Below are 16,215 nucleotides of genomic sequence, written 5' to 3' on the forward strand. Positions count from 1 at the left end.
TTAGTTTTAAATTACATTTTACTGCAATGATGAAATATTTTGGAATCTTTTGTACAACTGTCAATAAAAGTACTATTTTTACTTGTGAAATACTTTGCCCTCTCCAAGGAATTAAAAAATTATCCCCCTCTCTGCTTAAGAGCTAAGAAATGTTTTCAGACAAAAGTAAAATTATTTTACTTTAGTCTCTTTTTAAGGTGTAGCACCTTTTTGCTTTGTTGTAATAGATGGAAACTGAATGTGACAAAGCTCTAGGGGATGATTTTCAGAGTTGCTTTTAAAGTTATCTTAAAGGTTTTTGGATTCTTAACGTGAGCCATTTTGTCTGCCAGCATTAGTTTTATGTGGTATAGGTATGAAAATAGATTTGGTGGTTGGGGAATGGACAGCAAGTGATTTTTATAACCTGAGCAGCTAATGAGTTTGCCAGTGCATTGTAGGAAGGTATTGTAAAAATATTGCACACTGTAATTCCAAATGCTGACTGGTTTTGATGCCTTTACAAGTAGTAATGGTCAGTGTATTCCACTGTGAAGTTTCTACACAAAGGCTTAGAGGCAGAATTCTACTGTAGTGTAAGGCATTTTTACAGTGATGGTAAACTGTAAACATGGATCAGCATTTTTAAAAAATTAAGTTGAGCCACTTAAGGATTTTAGAAACATACTCATGTCTTTTAGACAGTGGTCTGTTTCACCATCAAGGCTCAATATCTGTAAAGGTTCAAGAAATTGTAATTAGTTGCCAGCACACTGGCTCAGCAGGTAAAAGCAATGGTCATCAAGCCTGGGTTAGGGTTAGGGTTAGGGTTAGGGTAGGAGATCTCTCCTGAACACAAATGGTGAAAGGAGAGAGAGAACTAACTACCCCGTAAGTTGTCTTTGGATCTCCACATGTGCAGTGTGCACATGAGCATCCCCTATACACACCACACTAATAAACTCCAGCTGTAGCCAGGTGTCTTGCGCTCTCTTAGCTATTTCCTAGTGGTGTCTGAGGCGGCTTCCACTGTACATAGCCTAGTGGGGAAAGCAGGTATAATTTGTGTGGTTTGAGTTACCCTAGATTTTCCTTTTCTGATACACTGCCAATGATTGACATGTACTGGAGAACTGGTGGATAATTTTGAAAAGCTATATAAGTAAATCAAGTAATTTTCCATAGCAGAAATAATAGTAGGGAAGGGCTTAATGTAACCAGCACTGCCTTCTACTGGTGGATTCTAAACTTCTTTAGTCAAGACGGAATATGTCCTATTCCTCGATGATAGCATGGAGCCACCACGCCTGCCTTTCATTGTTACAGTGGCATGGCGGCTCACACCTGTAAGTGGGTTTCTGAGCTTGAGCCAGTCTGGTCAGCAGAGGGAGTTTCCAGTTAACCCAGGCTAGTATGTTGACCCTTATGTGCTGTATTTTTGTTGTTGTTGTTTTTAAATCAATGAGGTCCAAAACAACTACAGGGGGAAAAGTTGCGTGGTTCTGTGAAACTATGAGTGGACCCCAGCCAGCAATCTTTAAGTTTATGTCATCAGTTTTACAAGGAAATACAAAGCTTGAAAGGATAGGTGGTCAGGATTAGGTTTGGTTGAAGGAACTTCTCATTATATCTGATTAACTTGTGATCTCAATACTATTAATTTTCTCACAGTCAAACCCAAGATACTCACAAAAAAAAGAAAATAGAATTAATGCTTTGTGAAGGGAAACTGAATGCATTCCTATTTTACATAATCCTGGCATTCTTAAATTACTGTATCATTTATTCTACCTTTTGTGTTTGCAAAGAATTAAACATTGTGCTGTCCATTTTTCTTTGCCTGCAGTCTTCGTATTTCTGTAGCACATTTTAATCATAGGTTTTAGTAGGAAAACACAAGAGTGTCTATTTTGTTGGCTTCCTAAAGCTTTTACTCAGCTAGGGATAAAGAGTGCTTTAAACCTAGTACCACATAAACCAAGCATGCTGGTGTCTTTTGCTAATCCAGGGACCTGTGCCTATAATCTCTGGGTTACAGAGGAGGTGGAAGCAGGAAGAGCAGAAGTTCAAGGTCATCCTTGGCTATATAATGAGTTTGGGGTACATTTTGGATATTTTAGACCCTGTCACATATCGGTGAATGGTGACAACTGTCTTTTTTACTTCATTAAGTTACAGATTTTTGAGCAAAATTTTCAGCCAGGCAGTGGTGGTGCACACCTTGGGAGGCAGAGGCAGAGGCAGAGGCAGGCAGATTTCTGAGTTTGAGGCCAGCCTGGTCTACAGAGTGAGTTCCAGAAAAGCCAGGGAAACACAGAGAAACCCTGTCTCAAAAATATGAAAAAAAAAATTTTTTTTCCTAGTAGAGAAACTCAGTAGTTATTTTTTGAGATTCCTGAAGTCCCTGCAGTTGTCATAGAGAATAGTGGATGAGATTTATAGCTGTGACTGAAATATTGCCACTTGCTTATCAGAAAGTATTAAAATGTTGAAAAGTTCTTTTAAAGATAGCATATGAGCAGTCCAGTTTATGTTTGACTCTAACGTAGAAAGCTACAGCATTCTCTGTGGCTTTGTGCTAGGTGCCCTGTAATGGATGTTCTAGTGTCATACCATCACGGTGTGTAGAAGAGTATTAAACACTTGGCAGCTATCCTGCTGCATGCAACTCCAGTACAGTATGAAATTACTAGTTTATTTTAAAAATGGAGGCTGCATTATGCTATATCTGAAATGGAAATGGAAAAGGCAGGCAGGTTTTTTCTATTACAGCATAGAAATAACTTTTAATATGAACTTCATAGCTCCAATGCCTTGTCTGTGATAGGCAGTGAGGTCTACCAAATGTGTAATGATGATGCGTTTACCAACACTGCCCATTCTCCATGATACCTTAAAAATCAGTCAGGAGGCAGAGCAAGCAGTGACAGTCACCAACACGAGGAAAGGCAGGGGAAAGATTAAATACGAAGAAGATGAGAAGAGTAGCCAACAGCGCTGTGGAGATGGTTCAAGTACAGGGGAAGCAAGCACTCCTTGGATGGGAAACGTAGCCCTAAAAACTATTTTTGCTGGTAACTCCAAGGAGGACATTTTTAGGGTCCCTTCCTGAATAGCATACACTTCAGACTAAATGAGTCAAGGGTTAGTCACATCTCATGAGACCATGATGATGGTCAGTGGAAAGGCAACTAGACAACACAGGCCTTCTGTCCTACTGCTGCTGGGAAGCTGGGCAATGTAATGTTAGAGGTTGGTGACAGAAAGCAGGAACCAGGTGTGCTGACACACAGCCTTCTGCCCACACTCTCAGGGAGGTGACAAGTGCAAAGATTTCTCTCTTAGAACTTAATCATGGGGAGGGGTGGGTGGGTAAAGTGCATCCCTGAAAGTACAAGGACCTGAGTTTGAATCCCAGCACCCAACTAAAAAGAAAGGAAGGCTGGGTGTCATCGTGCACACCTGTAATCCTCATGCGGAGGGAGTAGGCTCAGGAAGCTCCCTTGGGCCGGTGCCAGGTTCACTGAGAGACCTCATCTTAAAAAAGAAACAAGCTGGAGATGGTAGAGGAAGGTACTTCTGGGCATCTTCACTTGCGTGCACAGAGTGTGTCCATCTCTCTGTCTCTCTCTGACACACACACACAATCTCATGCACACACGTTATGCTTACAATCTTACTCTTGTTTCCCTCATTCCTTGAAGGAGGTACCGAACGCTTATCTTGAGGGAGCTCACATATTTCAAGAGGCCTTTTGGGTGGAGCTGGCCGGCAGCTCCACGGGTCTGGGTTCTCCTCAACCGAAGGTTTGAAATAGGGACCTGGAAAATAAGCGGGATAGAGGAACAAAGAGACACAGAGGCCAAGTAGCTTTATCAAGGCTTCCATTTACTTAGGAATATTTTGAACATTTATAGGTACAGCTAAGAAGCGAAACCGAAATCTCCAGGTACAAGACATATGCATAACGTAAACACGGTAGCAGACATGAGACGCCAAGGTCTCTGGAAACTCAGTTCTCAGACAGGTAGGTGGGTTCGCAAGTCAGCAAGTTCTTAGGCAGGTAGGCACGATTCAGACTCAGGACTCAGCGTGACTCCTCTTTCAGTTTGTAGCCGGCCATTGTTTAGCCCCGCAGGTGGCCGCCTCTAGGCGCCTGCTGTCAGTCCTCCCTAGCAGAGCTGGGAAAGAGGGGAAGGGTAGCCGGGAGGGGAGGGGAGGGAGGGAGCAAACAACCTTTGAAGCCTAAAAAGTCCTCTGTGTCCCCAGGACTGCTTGGCTGCTGGGGCACAGAGCATATATAACCTTATGGTGGCCAATTGGAAACCTCTGCCCACGCAGCACAAGATAAATGCTGTGCCTGCAGAAATCCTGCCTTTCAGGGACATTGTGGCTGCAAGGTCAGATTCCTGATATAGACACAGCATTGGCCCTGTAGCTCATGGCTACAGTAAGGCCACACTCCTAAATTTGGGTGCTCAGGATGGTGTAGCCCTCCTCCTTCTTAAATAAAATCCATATAATGGGAAACAAACCATTTTTAAAAATGATTTGTTTATTTATTATGCATACAGTGTTCTGCTTGCACGTATGCCTGCACACCAGAAGAGAGCACCAGATCTCATTATAGATGGTTGTGAGCCACCATATGGTTGCTTGGAATTGAACTCAGGACCTTTGGAAGAGCAGCAGCCAGTGCGCTTAATCTCTGAGCCATCTTTCCAGCCCCTGAAACTAACCATTTTAAAATGTAATCCAAAACAAAAAGTATAACTCAAAGTTTATACTTTTGGGGGCCATTTCTTTAATAATTTGATGTTTGTTTGGGTGTGTGTGCACACATGCCATGACGTGTTTGCAGAAGTTGGAAGACAACTTTCAGGAGTTAGTTTTCTCTCCACTGGGGCTGTCTCAGGGATTGACCTCGGCTTCCCAGGCTTGGAGGCAAACACTCTACCTGTGGAGCCCTCTTGCTGGCCCTGCAGGGATGATTTCTGTGGTTTGGTGAGGTGTAATTCAGTATGTCCACAATGGTGTACAACCATGCGTCTACCTATTTCCAGAACAGACTCCATTGTCTCATCTACAAAGTAAACTCTGGACCATTGAGCAGGGCTTGTTTTTGTTTTCCTTTTTTTTTTTTTAATTTATTTATTTTATGAGTACACTATAGCTGTCTTCAGACATACCAGAAGAGGGTGTCGGATCCCATTACAGATGGTTGTGAGCCACCATGTGGTTGCTGGGAATTGAACTCAGGACCTTTGGAAGAGTAGTCAGTGCTCTTAACCACTGAGCCATCTCTCCAGCTCCTTGTTTTCCTTTCTTTTTACCATGGCATTTTCTAGCAGAATCTAGTCCTAAAATCTATATTGCCGGCTTTTTCTGTAGAAGCAGGCTGCCCTAAATTACCTCTTGGACATACTTCTTCAAAGGAGTGTTCTAAACTAGCCTAAAGTTAAGTTCAACCTGCTTATATTTTAAACTCCCTAAATTGAACATCCAAAATGGAAACTAAAAAATGAGAATTGGGTAACTGGTATGATCCTTTTCCCAAACCACTACTATTCATGCTTTTTTTCTAAGACATATTTTGCACTTGCTTAGTGCTATAACTTCAGCATGCCTCCATTTGCCAGCCATTCCTGAACCTGTGTCTAACTAAAATAGGACTCATTGTCACCCCAAGTCACAGACTCTGCAGTGGCATGGCTGCCACCACGACCGCAGATTGTCTCCTGTTCCAAGCTCTGTTGGTAGCTACTGGAATGGAGTGGACTAGAACAGTCATGTGATGCTGAACCCCAAACTGACTTAGGAATGAGGTTAGCCCTAGTCAAGAGTGCACTGTAAGTCCCAGGGAAACAGGTAGAAAGGTCTGGAGGACCCAGCAGGCATGGGGTTGGGGGGGAGGAGGGGCAACCAGAGAACAGATTGACAGCTGCCCTTTGGATTTCAAAATGAACTGTTGTTTAGAGCATGTCCTAGCCAGTGTGTACCTGTTGAGTGGTTCCCGAGGAATCACACTGATTAATACTTAGAACCTCACATAAAAAGATAAAAGATACGTTTAAAATTCCCATCATATTACGTTTTACACTGACCGCTGCTCACTGCACAGAAGAGAGATTTTTCTAATGACCGACCAGCTCCGTGCAGTGTTTATCTTCCAATCTTTGGAATTTTTTTCTCAGTTTCACTGTTTGGGCAATGCCCGTCATGTTCTTTTTTTTTCTTTGTATTTAAAGCTGTAAATATGGCTCCTGTGCCTTTTGATTCTTGTTTCTTTCATTTTTTTAAACTTTTATTGCATTATGATGAGAAAAGTTACATGATTTCAATTTATCTGAATTTGTTAACATTTAAAAACATATTTTAAGTAAATAGAATTAAATCACATTCTTGTTTCCCTTTTGTACCCCAACTCCTCCCAGAGAACCCCCTTCAGTACCTACAATATCTTTTTTGTCATATTCCTTAAAATTTATAAAATATTATAACAATAAAAATGAATATTATAAAAGTTGTTTGATATAAAACAACAATCAATTTAACAATGTTATGTAGATGCTTGTCTACAACAATACTGAAAATACATATGTTTTTCTCAATATAAATTTTAAATAACTTCAAACATATTAACTGTATATTTCAAAATAATACATCACTACTAGTATTTTCTTAAATGAACATAAATATATAAAGTCTTTTTGTTTGCTTGTTTGTTTGTTTTGTATTTAGTAGAGTTTAAAATCTTGGCTCTTACTGTGGTACAAGCCCAAAATAAGAACAATTTTTAGACATTGGATTTCATTGTAATAAGGCTGTACTTCAATGACCCTCAAATCACCAAAGGATTTTACCTCCATCGTAGCTAAGCTGAGAGTTGACAGTTCTGCTGCGCCAAGGAATGAATTGAAGGCAGGATTTTTGGATTTAGACTTCCTGCTCTGGTCAAAACTATTTGACTTAAGTGAGTGACTTTATTCTCAGCCCACAGAGAACAGGTTATATTCATTTAAGAAATGGTGTGTGTGTTAAGATAGTCTATCCTTAGAGTCATTCACCAACTGTTTCAATGAACAATGGTTCTGCTTGGAGGGTGGCACAGACATTAGGTGAGGGTAAGAATCTGGTTCATTAGCTGTGATAATTTGGAAAAGCATTCATCTCAGAAAAAGAGTAACTTATAAAGTCCTCTTCTTCAAACTTGATACAACAGCTACAAATGTCAAGCAAAGCATTCAGTCTCACACTTTGTTGTTCTCTTTCCTTCAAGCCACCTCCCAAGTTAATTGTCTATGTCTCCCTTGGGTATATAAATACTTTTGAAATATATAAGCTGTTCTGAAAACCATAGTATAGTGTAAAAACATGAAATAAACAATACTACTAATACAGAGTCTGAGATAGGAGAAGCAAGATTTCAAGACCCTTATGTTGTACACAGCCAGACATTGTCACAAACAAACAAGCTGAAAGTGTATATAGATTGTACAATATTTGACCTATTTCTCCAATTACCAAATTAGAGAGACAATTAGATGACAATCAACAAATTTCTAATTCCTCATATTATTGGATTCCAATCGATTAGGATTTGTTGGTAATATTAATTTTCATATTAAGATATTAAGAAAAAGTAATTGTCACTTCCTGTTGTTTTTGTTGTAAGAGGTTGAATTAGGTTTGTGTGGATTTGTTGAAAGATTACTTTCTTGCTTCTTCTAGGGTGTAGTTTTGCTCCTTATGTTGATGTTTTCCATCTATTATCCTTTGTAGGGCTGGATTTGTGGAAAGATATTGTGTAAATTTGGTTTTGTCATGGAATATCTTGTTTTCTCCATCTATGGTAATTTTGCTGGGTATAGTAGCCTGGGCTGGCATTTGTGTTCTTGTAGGGTCTGTATGACATCTGCCCAGGATCTTCTAGCTTTTATAATCTCTCGTGAGAAGTCTGGTGTAATTCTGATAGGCCTGCCTTTATGTTACTTGACCTTTTTCCCTTACTGCTTTTAAAATTCTTTCTTTGTTTAGTGCATTTGGTGTTTTTATTATTATGTGATGAGAGGAGTTTCTTTTCTGGTCCAGTCTATTTGGAGTTCTGTAGGCTTCTTGTATGTTCATGAGCATCTCTTTCTTTAGGTTAGGGAAGTTTTCTTCTATAATTGTGTTGAAGATGTTTACTGGCCCATTACATTGGGAATCTTCACTCTCTTCTATACCTATTATCCTTAGATTTGGTCTTCTCATTCCATCCTGGATTTCCTTGATGTTTTGGGTTAGGAGCTTTTTGCTGTTTGCATTTTCTTTGACTGTTGTGTCTATGTTTTCTATGGTGGCTCACAACCATCCATAATGAGAAACAAATAAAAAAAACTTATGGGCCGGAGCGAGTGGGGCCAGAGCAAGAGAGAGAAGGGAAGGGGGAAAAGTCAGCATAGGCTTCCGTTATATAGCATTTTCTTTCTTCCTTCCTTTCTCTTTTCAATTTATATTATTTATTATATATGCATACATCTGCATGTATACCTGTGTGCCAGAAGAGGGCATTGGATCCCACTATAGATGATTGTGAGCCACCATGTAGTTGCTGGGAATTGAACTCAGGACCTCTGAAGAGCAGTCAGTGCTCCTAATCCCTGAGCTGTGTCTCCAGCCCTATATAGCATTTCCAAATAAGGTTTGCTTTTGATTCTCCTCCCCACTTCTCCATCCCTGGCCTGCCTTGCACCCTTCCACCTACCCACGCAAAACTTTCTGCGTTCATGGTTCCTGTGTCCCTGATCCCTCCCCCACACTTAGCACTACTCTTTCCCTTTCTTGGTTTCCTTTCTACTTTCACAGCCTAATCGCACACTCACACACACCCTGCAATGTGCATCCATATGAATGCAGGCTAGGTCTGTATATGATTTTCATCTTTCAGAGTCTGTTAATACGATTATCTGAATACCTGCATTTCCTACAGCGACAGCATGAGTACTAGGCAGCTTAGGAATAAGGCCTCATGCGCATCAGTAGATGGCAGAGCTATCTCAGTTCAAGAGGGGGTTAGGATGGTGTTTTGCATACAAGCTAGAATGAGTGTACATAGCTTCTAGAACACTATTCTGAAAACTGGGCACTTCACATTCAAATGGGAGATCTTCTGATTCACCTTAGGGGGATATTGGGTGCTTTGGCCAAGTGCTTTTCAATTAATAAGGTGGACGCTCTCGTCACTCTCCACATAAGCTGGCCTTTCCCTTCTAAGTCTGGGCATGCAGTGTTAAACAAAGTATCAATACGGCCCCCATGACATTGACCATACTGCCTGTAAACCTGTGATGTGAAAGCCCTTGAGTTTGTATAAGTAGAGAATCATGTGTTTATGCAATAATAAAATCATCCAAAGGTGCGTTTCCTAGTTATCTCTATTGGTGAGCCATGTATAATTATACCATATTAAACACAATCTGAAGCATTGAACATACAGATAAAAATATGCTGGTCCTGCCCAATGTAAAGTAGTGTTTGGGATTTAAAAAAAATGGAGCTGGAGAGATGGCTAGGTATTTAAGACTATTTCCTGTGCTTCTGGAAGACCCAAGTTTGGTTCTTAACACCCATGTTGGGTGGCTCACAACCACCGCTAACTACAGCTTCATGAGATCAACACAATCTTCTGGACTCTGTGGGAATGTGTACACATATGGAGTATACACACACACGCACACACGCGCACACACATGGTTCCCCTGAGCATTGGAGAAGTTTCTCTAACCTGTGCTTGCATGACTTGCATAAAAAGTTGCTTTATTTCTTACCAAATAAAGATTCCATTCTTGAAGACTGTGCTCAATAGTTTTGTTAGAAAAAAAAGGCAAAGATTGTGTGCCTTTCCAATGAGCTTCTCTCAGGAGCACTGAAGTGAAGTGAGTCCGTCTTACTGTGACTTAAGTATTACTGCTTTGGGGGCAGAGAGGTTCGTAAAGTGGGTAATGCATTCTCTTAAATGTTCATTGTCACTGGAAGGCATGATTACTCTGCTGTTTGTGTTTGTGATATTGCCCTTAAATCTAAACTATCCATTGAACACATACGTAGGCCCCTGTGCTGAGCTGGTAGGTCCTGATGTTGTGTACAGGTCACCATAAGCCTTCCATTGTTGTTTTGCATCCTTCCAGTTGGGTTGGGCCTTTCCCATTGCATCCTATGCCATGAACTTTATGGCACGTTACTTCCAGTTGATGTCTGGCCCGGAGAGTTGGTTCAGAAATTAAGATGTCTTTCTGCTGTTCTAGAGGACCCAGGTTCTGTTCTCAGCACCCAAACAAATGCCTTTCACTCTCACTCTAGGGGATCTAATACTTCTGACCTGCTGGAACCCCACTCAACGCACATACACACAGACGCACAGACACGCATGCTTACACATAACTAAAAACAAACCTTTAAAAAGCCAAAGGATGATAAATGTAAGGGTCAGGTTAGTGGTGACAAGGGTCAGGTAGGGAAAAGGGCAAAGTAAACATAGATTATTATTAAAGTCGAAGGTTGTTGCTGGAGATTGGGCTCAGGGCAGTGCATCATACTACATTTCATTATGCTGCATAATATGATCATTTGTGTATGTTCTTTTTAATGTATAAGTACACTTGTATTATTGGGTTGGTTTTAAATGTAGCAAGAGTTCTTGTTGAGGCAGTGAATAGCTCAATGGTAGCACCTACTCAGTCTATACACACATCAATATGGCTTAATGGTGAGATTGGCAGTGTGACTCCCATGTTAGTTAAGGCAGACAGGAAAACAGATGAGAATAATCTAAGATTATATAACAGTTACATTTCTTTCCTTCAGATTTATATTAAAAAAACAATGGCTATTATTTAAAAATTTATATAGGCCTGGAGCGATGGTTCAGTGGTTAAGAGCACTGACTGTTCTTCCAGAGGTCCTGAGTTCAATTCTCAGCAACCACATGGTAGCTCACAACCATCTGTAATGGGATACGATGCCCTCTTGTCTGAAGAAAGTGACAGTGTACTCACATACATAAAATAAATAAATTTTAAAAATTTAGATAGTTCTGGAGTATTAAGTAGAAATAAATTATTCCCTCTGAACCTATTACCTTCTATGAACCTATATATTTACCAGGCATATATCCTTTAAAAATAAAAACATAACCTTTAATCTTAGCACTCAGGATGCAGAGGCTAGCCTGGTCTACAGAGCTGCAGGCCAGTCAGAACTAGATAAGGCCATGTCTCAAAATAATATTTAAAGCATAAAACCTTTTTGTCTACTAATCTGCCTTAATATGTTAATTTTTCCTTACAATAACATTTTCCATTGAAAGACCCCCCCATAGGGAGACCCCCGCTCGAGTCTCAGGAAAACGTGCACCCACAGAAACACGAGAGACCGTCTTGATTCAAACACACGAGGCAGTTTAATATCGGAGCTCCGGGTTGACACGTATCTCACACAGGAGACAGAGGAATCGACCCCGAGGCTCAGGGGTTAGGGGTTTATATAGGAAAAAGGTCTGGGGAACAGGGGAATCGGCGTAGCTATACATGATTGCTAGTTCAAATATTAGCTATAGTACGTGCAGATCAGAGCGGGAATTCCTAAGGTTGGTGCTAATCTGAGTCAACAGAGCATCTGGCTGACCTCAAACCATATCTAAGAGGACCAGATAGCCCATTACTCAGTTGGGTTTTCTGCCCAGACATGTCCTTGCATGTTTTCTCTTATTTTTATGATTTATCTCTTTTTGGCCTGCTAGTTCCCGTGATGTCTAACAGCTTGCTTGTTTTTGTTCAGGTCTATTTGGACATGCTCGGGCTTAATCCACTGTGTTTTTCTCAGGCTTGTAATTTTCTTATTAGCCAGCACAGGCCTCAAACTTAATTTTCCTTTCACTATGTCAGAATCTATAACACACTGTTACATGATACATAATTTTCCATTGTATCAACTCTGTTGGTTGAACTAAGACATTCATGCCATTGCTGTTAGGAATATAGTTGGAGTAACAGGATTCACTCTATCCTTTTTAGCTGGGGGTGCCCCTGTGATGGTTAATTCTGCTACTCAACTTGACTCCATATAGAATCATCGAGGAGACAAATACCTGCGAGTGTCAATAAGGGAAATATTTAGCATTTGTTTAGTTCCTTTGGAAGAAGACAGCCAAGGGGTTAAATGACTCTGGCTAAGAAATCAGAAAAGACCCAAACTCCATTTTATTGCACCCTCTTTGGTAACCGACCTTCCTCGTGTGGGGTGATGCTGGGTTTGAAACAGAAGTGGGGATTCTCAGGCTTGAAGCTCAGGTGTGCAGGTGTCTTAGGTTTGATCCCCTTGAAACGGAGTGATGAGGGGCATTAAAGTGTTAGCTAAGGGGACATTCTTCACAGTCACACCAGAGAGCTACTCCCGGAAGGCCCGGAGGAAGGCAGCCTGGGAGAGTGCAGGAAGCTTCCTCAGCCAGGCTAGAACTCACCCACTCAGAGCTCCTGAGCTGAGATGTCTCTTTAGAAGGTGAGAAGCTCTCCCACTGTATCCTTGCATCAGTCATGTCCTGGGAGGGTCATAAGCGTGGATGAGATAATTGAAAAATTCAGGGGATATCCCCAGCAGCCAAGGGTTATCCACGGGTACCATGGATGAAATGCCACAGCGCAGACTAGGAGGAAGAATGCAGGGACGGATTCCCCCCCCTCCTCCGGTCTTCGAGTGGCTTCCCTCATTTCTGTGGGCTCGTGGGAAAGTCATTCTGCAGGGATGACTGCGTTTGTCTGACTGATACACGGTTTTCATGCTATCCATGTGCTCCTTTCTGGGCGGGAGGAAATCCTTGACTCGACCCTTTCCCAGGAGCACTCTTCTCTGTGCTTGGCTTTCCAAACAGACTCAGAGCATCTCCCTCCAACGTCTGAGTAAACGCCCCCCCGCTCAGAGTGGAAAATGACGGGAGGCGGGGTGACACAGGATCAGAGGGAATAGACAATGCTACCCAGAGCCACTTATCCCTCATATAATTTTTATGACCTGACTTCCCTTCAGGCCTAAGTTATATATTTTTAAATGTCCTAAGTTACATGCTTCAGATGTTTATAAAAATCATTTTCTTTGTCTTTCTACTGTAACATCCTTCCCCAGGGCGATGGATGCATGGCTTATGTGAATAGAGGACAAAGAGTAAAAGAGATTCAGAGAAAGCATCTCAGATAGCATCTCAAAATATTATCTTGCCTCAGTCACATCCAAGGGCACTAACAGGACCTGGAGGCGGGAGCAATGAAATCTTGTAACAGTCTTTGATGACTCCTGGAAAATGGAAAGAGAGTGGGTGATCAAAGATGGGGAAAAGGCTCAGTGTTTTTCAAGCACAAAGAAAGAGGGTGCTACAAATTGTAGGCAGGGAAAGCCCCAGAGAGAATTGCCTCTTTTCTGGTCTCTATTGTTGTTTGTTTGTTTGTTTTAATAGTTGGTCTTGGACAGAGGCTATTCACAGGCAGCCTCTAGGTGTTAGCAAAGAACATGAGTATCTATCTCCTTTTCATGAAAAGACTCCAAAATGGGGAACAGAAGACAAAAGTGTTAAAGAATATGCAGTACAGTGAAGCTCGGAAAGACTCCTGGATCTCGTTCTCCCAGGAGCTCGTGGGAGCTGCAAGTCCCACTCTTGCTTTAGGGAGTGGAATCCTACAAGGGATCGTTAGCACCATTTGATCTCTGTGACATGTCTGTCGACACTCTTCCTTCTTTGCATCATCATTCTCACATTTGTGGTGGCACACTGTTCCTCATGCCATAGGCTCTGTCCTATGTGGTACTACTGTATTTAAGCTGGTCCTGGCTTGCTCTCCAGTGTCTAATGCTATGATAGTCTCAGTATAGCACATGCTCACAAACATGGCAATGTGGTGGGTTGGTTTCCTTTCCACAGGAAGGCTTGTTTCTGAGATCACAATGAGGAGTATATGTGTGTGTTTCTATGTGTATATGCTCATATGTGTACATACACACACCAAGTCCTGTCTCCTTTGCCCTCTCACTTTTTTTGCACATTAGAAATCATATGTGAGAAGACGCATGCTGCAGCCTTGTTAACCCAGTGTGGGGCTCTCTGAACTTACTTTTTTCCTAGGTCACACATGGCTTTTGGGCAAAGAATTTATAATGTGTGTGTGTGTATGTGTGTGCCTGTATGTGTGTTATGTGTACAGTGTATGTGCACATGTGTGCATGTATGTGTGCCAATTCACACAGAGACCTGAAGAGTGTGTCAGGGGTCCTGCTCTATCCCTCAGCATTATCTTCTACAGATAGCACTCTATTTAGAGAAAGGGAGAGAGTCAAGGAGATGAGTCCTAAGAATGCCCATGGTTCTGAGCAGCCATGATCTGACTTCTAGGAAAGGTAGACACCTTTTCTTATTGCTTTTCTCATTGCTGGGATGAAATATGAGACAAATGAGCTTTGGGGAGGAAAGGCTGGTCTTGGCTCACTGTTACAGTCTGCCATGGTGGAAAGGCGTGGAGGCCGCCACTTGAGGCCACTGACCACATCACAGCTTCAGTCAGTGGACCACAATGTGGAAGGAGAGAGCCATACGTGAGGTGCTTGGCTCACATTCACCTTTTTATCCACCCTGGGACCTCAGACCATGGAATGAGGCCACCATGCTCAGGGTGGATGTCCTTTCTACAGTCAAACCTCCCTGGAAAGACCTTCACAGACACCCACAGAGGTCTGTCTCCCATGCGATCCTAAAGCCTATCAAATTGGCCATAAAAATTAATCATCGGGAAAAGAAAGTGAAGAACCGAACCCAAGTTGGTTGTCACTTCTGCTACAAAAGTGTTTTACATGATTTAGAGAAAAAACTAGTGATTCAGAAAGAATTTTATAAAGTCTTATGAATATATGTGAAGTCAATTTTATGGCTCGTGGCCGGCAATATTAATGGAAACAATATTAATAAAAGATACTCTTTATAGTAATAAAAACTTGAGACAAGGACCCATAGATCATATTTTACCAGTTTCTAAGGCAGTTAACTTCTCCAATGTAATTAAAGAGAAGGTAGACTTAAAAAAAAATAAAACAGACAGGTAGGCTCTATATTAAACTTAGCTGTCATTCAGTCTAGGGTAAAGACAAAGATGATACCAGTCAAGGGTAACACACCATGGGCTCACAGGCATTACAAATGTGACATCCTAGGGCCGGTGAGATGACTCAGTTGGTCAAGGTGCCTTGAGTTCCATCTGCAGAGCCCACCCAGTGGAAGCAGAGGAGCTACCCCTACAAGTTGTCCTCTGACCTCTACACAGGCACCACGGCATGTGCTGACACACAAGTAAATGTAAACATTTATAAATTGTGAATAGAAATGGTCATGTCTCCCTACATGGTGGCAGGAAAGACAGAAGCTGCCCACTGGGTGCTTCTAATCTGAAGTTCAGTTGACTCCTCTTGCTTTTTACTCTTGCAAGATTCTAGCTAAAAGTTTGATGATGTAAAGCCTATGTTAGTGTTGCTTGCCGCTGTGGCTTTGCATCACTTGCCCTGTGGTCTACTGCCAGAGCCCCCCGCCCCCCAACCTCCACCCCCAGTGTTCCACTCAGGGGTCCCTGGACCCACACCATGTAGCTGCCCACCAAAGTCTCATCTTCCTTGTCTTCAGAGCTGCCTAAGCCCAGGGAGAAGTGACTGGCCAGGGGCATGCAGATGGTACCTGAACCCCTGAGGTCAGAGTTATTATTTTTTTTCAGGAATTATTAGGGATTTGAGGAGGAAGGTTGGGGAGAGCTCTCCTGGTATCACAAATGCCACACTCTGTGGCGATGCATCATTATACATTCTAAGAGAATGGGACTTTTGCTGGACCTTACAGCCCAGTTAATAGTACCCCTTGAGGCCATTTACCACCTGAGACTGCAGTCCTGCTTTGTACACAGTCTGGTTTAGCCTGGCTTTAAGAGAACAATGTAACATTCACTCTTCCTATACTTGGATTTCCCACGCAGTGAACTTTAACAACCTCAGCGGATGCCTAGTTTTAATCTTAAGTTATGCATTCTTCCAGGCCCAAGATTCAAAGGGCAGTGCATGTGTGTTTGTATGTGTGTTGTGAGAACCATTTCCTGAAAACAGCAAATGGATGAAAGCTGTCTTATAAAACAAGTATCTGTCATAAATACTGAAAGCAGCATATGGAGCCTGCTTGAT

The sequence above is a fragment of the Mastomys coucha genome, unplaced genomic scaffold (assembly GCF_008632895.1).
Source record: "Mastomys coucha isolate ucsf_1 unplaced genomic scaffold, UCSF_Mcou_1 pScaffold15, whole genome shotgun sequence".
Classification (NCBI taxonomy): domain Eukaryota; kingdom Metazoa; phylum Chordata; class Mammalia; order Rodentia; family Muridae; genus Mastomys; species Mastomys coucha.